The following is a 16,364-nucleotide window of genomic DNA, read 5'->3' as shown; positions in this document are numbered from 1 at the left end:
TACTGCAATTAGATAATATCATATATTATTTATGGCCATCAATAAAAAATCGTATATTTTATTTCAGGTAAGAGATAGAATCAAATCATATTTTAATTATGGAAGATAAATCATATTTATTTTCCATGATTATCCTAACTAATTTAGAAGATTCTATCCTAATTGCTAGCCAATCACATAATTTTAAATCAATTATTATCCAAAAATAATTATGGGATAATCTCATTATTTAAATCAATCTTTATCTTTTTGGAATCTTGCTCAACAATCCTTAAAATTTTCAAAGATTTAAAACAAATTTTAACATTTGAAATTATCTTAACAAATTTTGTTCAAAATTAACAACTTTAATTAAGGATCATTATCAAAAACCACTTTTGAAATTTGATTTTTATCCCCAAAATAAAAGCAGATTTATTTTGAAAATATTTTAAAATAAAATAATTTTAAAAATTTTTTTTGTTTTTTTTTTTTCTGAAAAGACTAGGAAACACCGTGACTTGGCTTGCTGCCAGTCACGTCCCTGCCACTGTAGCGGCCAGACCGAAGCCTGACCACCTTGATCGAGCTTTCCGCCCAGCCACGCGCTACTCCTACCGCAGCCAGGCCGGAGCCCAGCCGCAGCCGCAACCAGGCAAAACTGCCCAGTCACCCGCGTTTGTTGGCTGTAGTAGGTGGCAGTGGAACAGTTCCACTATGCTGTTGCCGCCAGTCCACTGCCCCGCCCTCCTTGCTGCACCCTTTTCGACCTCCTGGGCAGCCGCCGTGGCCCACCTCATGGTGCTTCGTCCACCCAGCCATGGCTGCCCCCTCCCAAATTATATCTTTTAAATTTTTTTTTAGGGATTTAATCTAATTAAACAACTTTTTCAAAATTAAATTAAATTAGGTCTTTTGAATTAAAACATAACATTTATGCCTAATTCAGTTTTAAAATCAAATTCACAATTTAATTTCAAATCTAAGGTTCTTCACAAAATTAATTCAAATTTAATTTAACTTTTAAATCAAATTATTGATCATACAAAAATCATATTTTATGTATCAAATCAATCTAATTAAATTTATGAAGCATAAATATTCAAAAATCATTAAAATTAAGCACAAAATCAAAATTTGGGCTTTATTTTAATCACAATTTTTGAAAATTCTAGGGCTTAAATCGGATTTTGCTAGAATAATTGAGCAATTTAAATCATATTTAAACAATTCCAAAAATTAAATCTCATTTAATATAAAGATTTAACCATAATTAAATTATTCTCCCTCCTAATTGAATTAAAATTTTGGACTATTAAAGAATTAAAATTCAATATGCGTAAATGCAATAGGCTAACTGATACCATTGTAGGAGTTTATAGGTACAAATGCGGAAAACATGAATCATATTCATATAGCACCTAATCCCAATATCATGCATAACACATAAAGAATTAGAATTAATACCTTTGAAGCGTGATTCCACGTGCGATCGAACAAGAGGAAGGGAGATAAAGAACCTCAAGCGTGATTCCTCTACTTGGTCCACAGGCACAAATTAACACCTCCACTAATGCTAGTTAGTCGCAATCGACACTTCAATTGACCTTCTATGGAGAAGAACGAGCGACGAACAAATCACGAACCTCCACGAAGGGAGGGGATAGGCGTGTGGTACAGAGAGAGAGAGAGAGAGAGAGGTTTTGGATTACTGGTTGCTTGGTGCACAATTAGCTGTTAATTGTGTTTTTTTCTACAACCCTAGGCATGGACTTTATTTATAGATCTCATTTCTAAATAAGAGTCCATGACAAAGCCCAAATCCTTACTCTAATCTAACTATACTAGCCCAATCCAATTCATGATTGGTTACTTGTTCATGAGGCCCATAAATGAGCCTCTAACTTGCTTAACTCAATACCTTTGTTGTGTGACCTCATGGGATCCATTCTAGTGGGCTTTGGACTATTTGACTAGCCCAAAGATCAATGATCATAGTGTAGCAACAGATAATGACGACCCAAAAGAACGAACTTATTATCTCCATAAAAGTGATCCTTGATATATCTAGTAATTGCAATTATCGAAGACAGAACTCCTTCACAAACAAAATTTGTAATCGCTCAACACACCCTTATAACTAGCATAGGAATAAGTCGAGGGTCAAACCACTAGGAATGGGAGGTGGTCACTATTGCTAGAGTTAAGCTATTCCGAAGAAGTGAAGTAAGGTGTGTGTACCCTAAAACAACTAAGAAAACGAGATTTAAAACCAAATATATCAAACACTAGGGTTTAGGATCCACATACACATGCAATGGATACAACTAATTGGGATTGGAATTGACTAAGTCGAGTGTTGCAAGGGAAAATCAATTAAGCAATCAAGAGAGTATGATAGGCTATTCTCCTTGAGGTTAAACTAGAGCCAACTACGAGAGACTCTAGCTAGGAACTTCACAAACCAACTCAATCGACAAATGCAAGCCACAAATCAATTGTCCGTATCAATGTGAACTTACAATGCAATCTAATTGTAGGGAATATTTCAGGCATTACCCCAAACTTGAAACCCACTGTGATAATACACTTAAGCATGGTGACGTCCAAAGTGAAGGAAGCTAGAGCAAAAGTGTCGCCAACAAGTTTTAGGAACTTGTAAACCGTTCACAGGGTGAAGGTTATACCCCTTAACGATCCATGAGATCGTTAACTCCAATAGGTCTGGAACCATGACTGGTGTTCGGGGATGAAGGTACAAATCCAATCTAAAAGAGATTAAACCTGCCCTATTAATAGGCCTCTACTTTATTCTTCTTGTATTCATGTGCGCTTTCTGACTAACATACAATCATTAGGTTAACCCTAAACCTGTTTAATCTATGTTTGTTGAATATTAATGCACAAATAAATCTATTATTGGAAATCACTTGAATTATAATAAAATTAACCCTAAACAAGATTATTAATTATCTTATTAAGCGTGATTACAAGTACAAATTCCCTTTAAACATGCATAAAAGGTGTGATCAAGCAATGGCAATAAATATATATCAAGCAACATAATAATCATCAAAATAATAATCATAATAACAATCATTATAATTAAAATAACAATCATAATCATGTTAAAGCATAATATAATAGTAAGATCCTAGGCATGGTACTAACAAGATTAATAACAAACCCTGACATGTCACTAAACATATAAAAATCAAAGTTTTAACCCTAACATGATGCTAACATGCTATTAGGAAAGAAATAGAAAGCATCATTGAAATAATAATTGATATAAGGAACTTATTCTTTACCCTAAACATCATACTAAGAAAAACATCCTAACATGATACTAGGGAAAACATCTTAACATGATACTAGGAATCAAAATAACAACCTAAACGATTAAAGCATTTACTTGGATGCCTCGTACCTCTTTTTAATAACAAAATACACGCGTTATTAACTTCAAGGAAAATAATAATCAAATCAATTAAATTAAATAATTGAAATAGAGATTAGGACCAAACCCTCAGAAATATCAAACATTTTATGTCTAAGGCGAAGGCAACTTCGAACTTGGCTAGGTGTGTCTAGTGCTAATGTATGAGGAATTTTGTTTGTAAAAGGCTAGGCTAGAAAGAGGGAAAAGAAAATAAGCTTTAGCTTAGAGAGAGAGAGAGAGAGAAGAATTAGAGAATTCTGGTTTAGACTTGATGATTGAAAAAGGAGGTCCAGGGACCCTATTTATAATAAAATAGTCCAGAATTGATAGAACGAATCAGAGTTTGAAAAGGAATAAAACAAGCCTTTGTCGCCAACGACAGGACCTGTCACCAAGCGACAGGGTCTGTCGCTGGGCGACAAACCTGTCGTCTGGCGATGCAAGACAGTTTTTGCGGATTTTGTTTTTATCATATCTTTTGATCTAAAAGTCCAAATAAGGCATATAATATGTAGTTGGAAAGCTATTGAAGTCTACTTTCCAACCCTATTAGAATCAGATTAAAATCGTTTGTAGATAAAGAGATATGGCCGAAATAGTGGAAGGGTTTCAGTTTTGGATAGAGTTTCGTATCTCATTCATATGTTTTTCGTTATAGCTCGGAATTAATATTATAATATACCATTGGAAAGATAATTCCAAGATCTATCCAACCATATAAAATTTTGATAAAGATTATGATTCACAAAATAATATCTGAATATATTCCATTTCGTACAAAATAAGGATTCTCAAAAGGAGTAGTTATATTCAATTTCAAACTCTTTGAAACATAATTATCAATCCTAACTCCATTAGGATTTAAGAGAACCTTCTAGAGTATTATAGAAGACTATAATCAATCCTAATAGCTTTAGAAATGATAATTTATAATAGGCCCTCCTCTAGATCATTGGACCGTGTGTAAGAACCAAATCGGGCCCAGTTTAGTATTTTGGCCATAACCTCCTCGTTATTCATCGGAATTGGGATTATAATATATATCGTTGGAAAGATCTTTTTGAGACCTATCCAACTACACTATTATTAGACCTTTATCATGGACCAAACTAAACTGGAATTCACGTTTTTCATAAATAGGGTAGGTTTTTGAAGACAGAAAGAAAGATTTTTAATAAAAACTAACCACAACAATAGACTTTCCACATTTTCACTTCATTCGATTATGATTCAACGCGAAAGGTACTCATCACTGGGTTTGATTTTGGGGAGACACAAATGGGGAAACCTTGAACCAATGGGTGTCTACACTAGTGCAACGATCAAAGTTAGCTACTCTTTAATCGATCACACACATGCATATAATCTATCAACCAATTTAATCACTACATCAACTCCATCAATTTCCCCCAATTAGCATCAATCCATTACTCATATATGCTTCACCATTCCCCTATCAAGAAAACTACTCACATTATATGGAAATCAAGATCAAAACTAAGCTAAACAAAAAATTCATCATCATCATATTAATCAAACTAAAATTAATCACAAATCAATCAAACTTGAACAATTAACAAACCAATTGAAATTAAATACTAAAGATTGCATTAAAGTAAAAGAAATCCTTAAAAACTTGCTTCAAATCAATGGAGAAAATTCTTAGAATAATCAATTTTCAATCACCAATCAAGAATTTCTCTCTCTATAAAATGATCTAAAATTCTACTCTAATTGAATTCTCTCTCTGAGAATATCTAACCTAGTTCTAAAAACTAACTCTTCTCCCTCTAAAAATAGAAGGGAAATTCTATATATAGTAAAACTAACAAAGATAAGGTAGTTAGAATGTCCAAAGAGACCCGTACAGGCGCGACCATCTTCAAGGGGGATGCGCGGCCGCTCATAAAAGGGTACGGAACAGAGACCCAAAGAGACGCGCCTAGGCGAGGCTCGGCCGCGCCATGGTCGCGCGCGCCCGGAGCAGGTAAGCCTCCTTCACCTTCGACTTTGCTCTTCCTCATGTGCTCCACTTGATGATGTTGATGAACACGGAAGGATGCAGTCTTCAAATAACCTCCACAGTGGGTTCAACACCAAGAATGGTGTACCCACCACTTGCATGCACGAGCTAGAAGACTTGGACTATACACTCCTTCAAACTTGAATTTTAAATGGCAGGCAAGAGGCATCTGAAACGATGTAAAACTTGGGAAGGAGCCTCGGGAATCCTCGGATTACGATCATAACCTGAAAAATGCACGAAAAAAAGCAAATAAAAGAGAAAATAACAAAATAAACTAAGAAATGCATAAAAATAGAAAATCAACTATGAAAATGCAAAATAAGAAAATAAAGAGTAAAACTAAGGAAAAACCAAAGAAAAGAGCTATAAAATAGCATGAATTCCACCCTAAAGAGAACCAAATGAGTGCCATAAATGACACTCATAAAATTCTCCCAAGCTAAACTTTTGCTCGTCCTCAAGTAAAACAAAGCAAGAAAAAATAAGGATGAAATACTTATTCAAAAAGAAAAAGAAATACATAAGATGGGAATATACACTTAGACTCATTAACGTAGGTGTAGACACCCATTTGTCTCCCTAAAACCAAACCCAGTGATGAGTACCTTTCGCGTCGAATCATAATCGAATGAAGTGAAAGTGTGGAAAGTCTAGTGTTGCGGATAGTTTTAATTTCTTTTCTTTTCTCTCTGTTTTTGAAAACTTATTTTAAGAAAACAGCCAATCCAGTTTGGTTGGTCCATGATATGGGTCCAATAGTAGTGTATTTGGATGGGGCTTGCAAATACCTTTCCAACGATATATTATAAGCCCAATTCCGATGAATATTGAGGAAATTATGTCCAATTTACTAAACTGGGCCCAGTTTGAGCTTTATGTACGGCCCAATGATCTAGGGGAGGGCCTAATATGATTTATCATTCCTAATGCAATTAGGATTGGTTTTAGTTTTCTAGAATCTTCTAGAAGGTTCTTTTCAGTCCTAATTCAATTAGCATTGATAAGTTGACTTTGTTGACTTTTCAGAGTTTTAATCAAGATCAAATAGCATTTTCGAAGAAATTATATTATTTTATCTTCCAGTACGGTAAATTTATCAGATTTTCGAAAACGCGTTGAAATCCAGTTTGGCGTCCAACCCCAGGCCTTGGCGCCTGGAACCAGGCTTGGCGCCAGGCGCTAGCCATTGGCGCCTAGCGCTAGCCATTGGTGGCTGGCGCCAGCTAGCCAGGGTTGGCGCCAACCTTGTTTTGCGTGCGTCAGACTCTGTTTTGTTAAATTATCTTTTTTGGCTGACTTTCTCTATAAATATCGTATCAAAAACTCCGTTTTCATTCACGAATTCTCATCAACAATTAGTTTTAATTAGCTTTCATCAACAAACATTAAATCTTTAGCATTCTTTAATTCAATTCTTTCTTTCTTACTTTTTCATACAAAATTCCGCATTCACAAGATCTAGAAACACCTAGCCATATTCGAAGTTGCCTTCGTCCTAGACGTGAAAGGTTTTAATTTCTGAGGGTTTGGTCCCAAATCTCTATTTCAATTATTTAATTTAATTGTTTGATTATTATTTTCCTTGAAGTTACTAACGTGTGTATTTTGTTATTAGAAATAGGTACGAGGCATCAAAGTAAATACTTTAATTGATTTATTGATATTACGATGTAGATATCATGTTTAGATTGTTATTATGATTCCTAGTATCATGTCTAGGGTAATTTTAATATTAAATATGATTGTTGTGATGCCTTTTATTCTCTTCCTAATATTTATGATTGTTAGTATCATGTTAGGGTTAAAGATTTGATTTTTAATGCTTAGTGACATGCTAGGGTTTGTTATTAATCTTGTTAGTATCATGCCTAGGATCTTGCTATTATTATTATGCTTTAATATTAACATGAATATGATTATGATTATAATTGTTATAATTTATGATGATTATGAATATTATAATTTAATTTTATGATGATGATGATTTTATTATTATTATTATTATTATTATTATTATTATTATTATTATTTTTATGATTATTATTATTCATATTTATCCTAATGGTTATAATTAATTTATTATGTTGCTTGATACATATTATATTTATTCTTTATTGCTTGATCACACCTTTTATGCATGTTAAAGGGAATTGGTACTTGTAATCATGCTTAATAAGATAATTAATAATCTTGTTAGGGTTAATATGGTTATAATTCAAGTGATCGCCAATAATAGATTTATTTGTGCATTAATATTCAACCAACATAGATAAACAGGTTTAGGGTTAATCCTATTGATTGCATGTTAATCAGAAAGCGCACATGAATACGAGCAAAATAAAGTAGAGGCCTATTATTAGGGCAGGTTCAATCTCTTTTAGGTTGGATTTGTACCTTCATCCCCGAACCCTTATTTGGTTGATGATCTTATGGAGTTGACGATCTCTTGGATCGTTAAGGGGTGTAACCTTCACCTTGTGAATGGTTTACAAGTTCCTAAAAAACTTGTTGGCGACTCTTTTGCTCTATCTTCTTCCCTTTTGGACGCCACCGTACTTTAGTGTATGATCACAGTGGGGTTCAAGCTAGTGGGATTTTAAAGGCTTGAAATTATTCCCTACAGTAGGAATCACGGTTGTTTTTAGCTACAACAAGCCCTTTAAACCCCAAAGTCGCCTATGAGGACGAGTGAGGTCTCGTAAAGGTTTCCTAAGAGCTTAACCTATAACTCTCCACCAACATACATGAGGAAAACCACAAAAAGTAAAAGAAAAAGAAAGAAAAGCAAAATCAAAACCTTTACGAATTGGATTTACAAAATGATTACACTTCAAATGAATAAACGACTTTCTCAAGCGAGTAAGGGTATGCACGTTCCAAGATATCTGAGGTTGATTGAAATATAGAATATGCTAAGCGTAGAGAACTAGTTATCACAATTCACCTTCATCCCATTAAATCTTACCGTGTTCTCCCTATAGTCTCAAATCTCCCTCTAGTGAGCATCTTAATAGCTCCTCGAAGAAGCCTGAAAAGAACATATCTTAGGCTACTCGACGTCTAGACTTTGCATCCCCTCTTTTTAGGCTTTAACTCATAATGCCCTCCCTCGATATGTGACTCAATCTCTAAGTCAAAAGGTCTTTCCCAATGGTTGTAACGTAAGGGCAAAGAGGGTGAGGGTAGGCTAAAATTTAAAAATTTGGTGGTATCCTTAATAGTGAAGCAAAGAAGGCGCCTTTCTTAGAATCACAATCTAGTAATCACCAAACAAAAACAAACTAACACCCCCAAGCTTATTCAAAGCTATAACCACAATCACATATACAAAAAGCGTAAACGCTTCTCCCCCAAGCTTAAAGGAAGCATTGTCCTCAATGCTTGAAAAAGGGAAAAGAATCTCATCAAAATATTTTTTAAATTTCTCATTTTCACTTTTTTGTTATTTTTTTTTTCATTTTTTCAAAGCAATCGTCCTTGCCTCTTTTAACTATGGACGGCTCTTACAACTTTGCATTTATTATGTCCTTGCCTTTTTTTAACTTTGGACGGCTTTTTCCATCATTCAGTAGCCATTATTCACAAAATATACACAAAACACAAGCTTTCTTACAAAAGGAACCAATATCCATACTTATATACCGCAATCTCTAATAAAAGTGACCATTTGCTTCACAAAAACCAAAAATGGGAACAAAATGAAACAAAAGGCTCAAAATTCTAAAGATGTAGCTTGAAAAAGAAGGGAAAAGGCTCAAATGGTTAGCAAGTAGGCAAATCTAAACCCAAGAACTAGAAAATAAAGAAGGTAATCCTAGAAAATAAAAATTACCACCCCAAAAAGATGCCTTTGTCCTCCCTAGATGGTTCAGTCTCGTGTTTGAGAATTATAATTCAAGATTCAAGATTAGGTTTGCAATAGTCAAGGATCCATGCCGCTCATGCAAATAAATATTGAAGGCTTGAAAAATGATGAACTTCACATGGATGTAGCAAAAACTCACTATAGGTGTCAAATCGACAATAGGAAGTAGCTACCAAGCATGCCACAATTCAAGCAAGTAGAATCGGGTTTCTTGATCCCCTAGTTCTTAGACATGCTACCTTAGCATACACCTATTCTAGAGTCAACCAAACATACTCTCAAACAGTGCATACCATTACCACTTAGGAAGATGTTCATTCAAAAGCAAAAAATCGGTTGTAAATAGTCCAATTCAAAAGAAAGACAAAAAGTGAAAAATAAAGCCTCAAAACATACCACAAACCAAACAGCCCCGGTCCTGACATTTTATGGGCCCTAGGCAAAACAATAGAAAAAGGCCCCTATAATATTTCGTATTTTATACTTTGTATATGTTTTTATTTTTTTTAATGCTGATTCACTTACAAATAACTAACTTTAATTTTGCATTTTTTTTAATCCAATGTGTTTCATTAGCATTTTAAATTGCAAATTAACGCTATATAACTACAAGATCAAAAAATTTATTGATGAAATAAATTAAAGTATATTCATTTGTCAATGAACAATATCACATCTGCATATGGGAGTTGACTAAACTTATAATTTCATAAAGTTGTCATAATTATCTAAATCCAACAGAGTAAAGATTTAGCTAAAGTTATAATAGTTAAAAGTATGACATATCAATGTTAATCATGATGTGAGGTTTATATGCTAATATTAAAACATGCAAATAAACAGAAATAATTCTATAAATGGAGCTCACTAAAGAAGAAGGCTAGAGATTATCAAAAGCTTAATTTTCATTTGACTTATGCTTGAAAGGTAATTAAACTTTAGAAAAAAAATTCTAAAACTTACCTAATGGAATGAAAGAGGTAGCAATGCAAAGCCACTTAGCCACTTTAGTAAAGTAGTAAACACTTAGCAGATGCATATAATCAAATGGGTGGTTGCTCAACCTGATGAGTTTCGATTAAGAATTACATATTTATTAACATGTGAATTGATATTTTAGTTAGAATATGTTTAATCAATTTTACTCAAGAAGAAATAATATTGGGTGTTTGGGTGTAAACTATATCAACTAATCAAGTACTCCATAGCTTTTAATTATTTTGGTTAAAACCAATAATATTCATTGAACGAGGTTAAACTTTGCATATTCCTAGAAAAAGGTGAAGCGTTTAAAATGAATTAAGACCTTTTTTCTTTCTTTAGTCTTATTTACATTAATACTTGTTTTTAACAAAAAAAATATTACATTAATACTTCGTATTTCGTATTGCTTAATGCTTGTGGAAAACTTTCTTACCAAAATTAAATAACAGGGAAAAAAAATGGGCCCCATCCTTGGCTGGGCCCTAGGCCTAGGCACTCCTCGCCTACCCTCAGGGCCGGCACTGAAACCAAAATTAAGAAGAAAGAAAAATAAAAGAAAAGAAAAGAGAAATGGAAAAACATAGATAAAGGAAGAGTAGGAAAAGAAATAAAGGAACAAAGATGCAAGTATAGCACGTAACTCCCAATCAACAAACAAGTGATCAATTGACAACATCGCCAATGATCCCAAACCTCTATGTGTTACAAGCATCAATCCTCGAACCATTCAACTTCTCCTAAAACTAATCCTAAACTATGCATCCAAGAAAAGAAAGGAGATAAAGAAAAATAAGAAAGATCTCACCAACTTCCGATCAATGCTAATAAAAATAGGCGATAGAATCGACCACCTTCGTTGAGCTCCAAAGACAATAGCATCATTATCAAAGCCATGTGAGAAGAAAAGTAGAAAAAGGAACTATATACAAAGAAAACGGTTAGTAACTTCAAAACACAATAAAATAAAAAGAAACTACGAACAAAACTAAACTAAACTATCAAAAAGTAAAGATAAGAAAATAAGAACTAATTAACTAACTAAACATCTTTTTTTTTTTTTTTTTTTTTTGAGAACCAACTAAAAATTTAACTAACTACAAAGAACTAAACTTCAAATTTTGGATTCAAGGGTTTGGATTCATAGGATTTGGATATTAGGGGTTTGGATTTGTGGGAGCAACACATGCATCATCATTAAAGAAGAATCATCACAACAACAAGATCAAGAATGAGAGAAATAGACATGAAAAGTAAACACCATCAAAGAGAGATCAAGATAGAGACCATCATACAAAGACGAAAAAGAAAACAAGGCAAGCTCAACAACAAATTGGCCACCAAGACAAACCCCTAAGAAAAGTAAAATTCCCCCAAACTAATCATAAATACATCTCAACATCCCATCAATACAAAGCAAGCACATATAAGATAAGGGATGGAGGCAAACGACACAAAAATGAGGGAACTAGCTACCATAACCGCTCGGTCCGGCACCATCTTGGTCATCCCTATCATTGGAAAACCCGGATGGGGGACCATAAGAATCCCAAGAAGTACGGATAATCAAACTCAATTTATTTGCAAACATGCTTTAAAATAAGTTCCAATAATTAATCTAATAATTCCAAACACATGATTCAAAACCAATTCTTAATATTCCAATAACAAATAAAACCAATTCCAATTATTTTAAAACCAATTCCTCATATTATAAAAACCAATTCCTCATAATAAACCAATAAAACCAATTAAACCAATTCCTCTCCCAAGTGTGCACACCTCCTAAGCTAGTCTCCTTATGTTACAAGGCTATTCTTGAGGAATGACCCGGTCATACAAAGTCCAAGGCCTTTTCAATAAACCAAATCCGCATAGTGGGATTACTAACATGCTTATAAAGCATAAATAATAATAAATCAATGATTCAATAAATCCTCTTTTTAATCCAATAATTCAACCTTTAATGGTAACAATCCAAACTCCTTTTTAATAAATTCAATATGCTTTCAAATTCAATCCTTTTTAAACATGAATGATAAATTAATTAATCAAAACATGTTATAAAAATCAATACTCCAATTCAATTATTAAAACCAATCTTGTAAACATACTTTTATTTCATAAACCATAATTCAAGTCAATTTAATTCAAGCAACATAAATCATTCAAACATGTTCATTCAAATCGATCACTTTCAAGGTATCTAGCCACCTAACGTACCTTGATCCTCGCTTAGCTAAAAACACATCAAAAGAACTCTCAAGTAGCTTGATAAAAAACACCCTACAAATAAATATAACCTTAATTAATATAAGGTTAACAAATAATCACAAATAATTAAATTAAACCCTCCCAACTATATGTACATGAACCTCTTAAATGAATTCAACATAAACATTATAAAAATCTGATTTTAAAACTACTCATAATAATTTTTATATAAATCTCCCATAATAATAATAATAATAATTGAATAAGAGAAAAAGGAGAAGAAAGATAAGAAACCAAGGAGAAAGAAGAATTGGATTTGCGTTAGAAAAAGTAGGCAGAACTTGCAGAGGCTATAACTCCTTCTTTATAACTTTGAATTGGGTGATTCTTGAGCCTAACCTCAAGGATTTTTCGAGAGGAACAATTTTCTGTGAAACGTCAATACCCCAAAACTGACCAGAAGTACCCGAAAATTGGCTTCAAAGATAAACGGGATAATTTGTATAAAATTGAGGAGAAGAAAAGAAGAGAATTGGTGTGAAGAATGTGAGAGGTATGAAGGGGTATTTATAGGCTAGCTCATGCAAGAATTATGGTAGGAAAATGTAGGAGGAATTATGGTAAGTAGGGTTTAAGGGATTACTTGGAGAAGTGAGTAAAGATTTAAGGAAAGTTAAAGAGATTGTGTATAATTGAATATGGAAGGTATGTATGTCATGAAAAATTAATATGGTAAGAGGGATTACTTGGAGAATAATCAAGAAGAATGAATGACAAGAAAATATGAGGATTAGATATTAAAAAGATGGAGAATTAGAATTTAGGAAAATTAGAGATTTTAAGGAGATAATTAAAAATACAAATTACCAAAATAATTTTCCTAGAATCCACTTGGGGTGGCCGAAATTTTTGAGCTTTCCTAATCTCATATTTTCGGCCCTACTATTTAGTATTAAGGAAATTATTTTGCTAGTTTTATGGAATTAAAAATAATTGCGTAAATAATATTTATTGTATAAAATAATTAATTAATAAAATACAAATTATTCACCAAATAATTTAACTAATAAAATCAGATTTGCACACTAGGAAATCCGAAATTATTAGTCCATTAATGAGATTTTCGGACCTATTAAAATAATAATAAAATATAGCTTTTGCCTTAATTTAAATATCCGAAATATATAAATAATCTGGTTTTTAAAATAAAATAGATGGATAATAAATCTTATCTAAAATAATAATTTGTTTTTAAAATACTTTTAGCGCCAAAATTCAAATATCATTTTGGATCCAAGATTTAAATAGTAAGTTGAATTACTAAAATACCCTTTTTAGAAAATAATAATTAATTAGGAAAATACGTATGAAAATACGGGGTATTACAATGGCTTTCAAGTATTTAGACATGATGATTCACCAAATAATCACAACCAAATCACAAATTCAACTTCTTAAACACTCCAAACCACCAATCACACCTTGGTTCAACCGAACAGCTTCAATCACAACCAAACTACCTAAAACCAACTTCCACATTTCACAACAAATTTGCACAAATTTGCTCAAAATTCGATAATATCGAACATAATCACATCTAAAACCGCAAAACACCTTTCCATTGCTCATACTCATTTGAATTAATCCAATTCCATGAATTCACCCTATAAATCCAAAATAAAAACAAGTGAAAGAAAGGAAAATAAAAGAAAGAAAATTAATAAAATAGAAATCGAAAGAAAAAGGGTTAGAAAACCGGGTCGCCTCCCGGGAAGCGCTTGCTTATGGTCCTAAGCTCGACCCTTCCTCCAAATCATGGAGGGTCAAAGAACACCACCTTCCTCGAAGTGGTGGAAGGCACAAATTCCTCTTCAAAAATTAGCAACTTCTCATTGTTGCTTGATAAAACTTCGTTTGATTGGACTTTTAAAGCAAGCCTCTCTTGCTTCAACTTCATTCTCATTCTCTTCTTCCTAGAAGCTCTCGCCTTCTTCTTAGCCTTGTTATTTCTTGTAGACGGTTTAACACCATCCATATCCATGGAATCATCCTCCTCCTCTTGAGGGCAAAGCTCAAACCAATGCGGAATGTCAATTACCTCTTCGTCTATAGCCTTTGAAAGCTCTTTTTTGTCTTCACTAACTTTCATGTAATCAAAACTCATAAGCACATCATCAAAAATCTCATGAACTTCGTTAGTTGAAGAATTAATCACACAAACATTGTCAATGGAGTGAGGGGAATTAATACACATGATTCCTTTCACAAGGGACAAAGACTCATGCATCGGTTTTAACTCAAAACTTTCCTCATTGTTACCAACTCTCAAAGTAATTCGACCTCCCTTAACATCTGTCAAAGCTCCCGAGGTAGCTAAAAAAGTCTCCCTAAAATGATAGGAATATGGTCATCTTCCGCAATCTCTAGCACAATGAAATCAACGGGGATAGTGAATTCTCCTATCTTGAGGGGGACATCCTCAACTCTACCTTTAGGGAAATTAATAGAACGGTCGGCCAATTGAAGGGTCATGTTGGTTAGAAGGAGCTCACCTATCTTAAGTCTCTTGAAGACGGAATAAGGCATGATGCTAACACTAGCACCTAGATCACAAAGGGCATTTTGAAACAATTTCCCATTAATATTGCAAGGGATGGACAAATTTTCGGGATCTTTCATCTTTGGGGGGAAAGTCATTATGGATAAAGGCAATGCAACACTCCCCCAAACTCACTGGCTCAACCACATTGTAATCTCTCTTGCCGCTCAAAATTTCCTTAAGAAACTTAGAATAGTTTGGCATTTGTTCAAAGAATTCGGTGAAAGGAATAGAAAGATGAATTTTCTTAAGCATCTCGATGAATTTCCCAAATTGTTCATCCAATTTGCGCCTATTGAACTTTTGGGGGTAAGGAAGTTTGGGTTTGTAGACTTCTTTTCTTTCTCTATCACCTTCTCAAATTGTTCCTTAGCAACTTCCTCAACCAAAGGGCTCTCATCTCCCTCATTATCAATTGTAATCTCTTTCGCATCACTATTCTTAGACACCTCACTCTCAAGGACCCTACCACTTCTAGTGGTGACAGAACAAACCGGTTTCTTAGGATCAATTCCTTGTGAAGGTAAAGAAGAAAGGGTAGCATGCTCTTTTGAGGTGTTGGCTAGTTGAATGATTTGGGTCTCAAGCATCTTTCCATGAGTTAACATGTCATGAAACATTTTGTTACTAGACGATAAGTAATCATTCAATTTCTTGGCTTGATATACCATGACATTCTCTAACCTACTCATAGAATGAGATAGTTGATCATAGGAATTATCACCTTGCCCTTGGGTCTTTGGAGTAAATTCGGGTGGGAGACCTCTTTGAGCATTGTTTTGAAAATTTACCCTACTTTGGTTACTCCAATTACCCATACCTTGATTTTGGCCGGAATTTTAATTATGGTTACCATAACCTTGGTTATGATCCCCATATACTTGGTCGTGACTTTGATCATTATAACCATAGTTGTTATGGTTACCACGAAACCCTTGGGTTACTTGGTTCCTATAACCACTATTTTGGTTATAACTATCATAGTTCCCATGGTTGTGACAATTCCTATTCCCAACATTCTTTTGAACATTGAATTTAGGTCCAAAATCATTATTATCAACATAATTCACATGCTCATTCTCATTTCCATCATATTCATCAAATCCATAACAAGGAACATTGGGGCAATTAGAAGCATCTTGATCACTCAATCCACATAAATCTCAAATCAAATATTCTCTAATCATGCAACAAGAAGCGAAAAGAGGGTTAGAATGAAGATGTACCTTTCCCCGGAAATTGGGAGGGAAGAGTTTGT

This window comes from Chenopodium album, chromosome 6 (assembly GCF_948465745.1).
Source record: "Chenopodium album chromosome 6, dcCheAlbu1.1, whole genome shotgun sequence".
Taxonomy (NCBI): Eukaryota; Viridiplantae; Streptophyta; class Magnoliopsida; order Caryophyllales; family Amaranthaceae; genus Chenopodium; species Chenopodium album.
Note: the sequence above shows the minus strand (reverse complement) of the source record.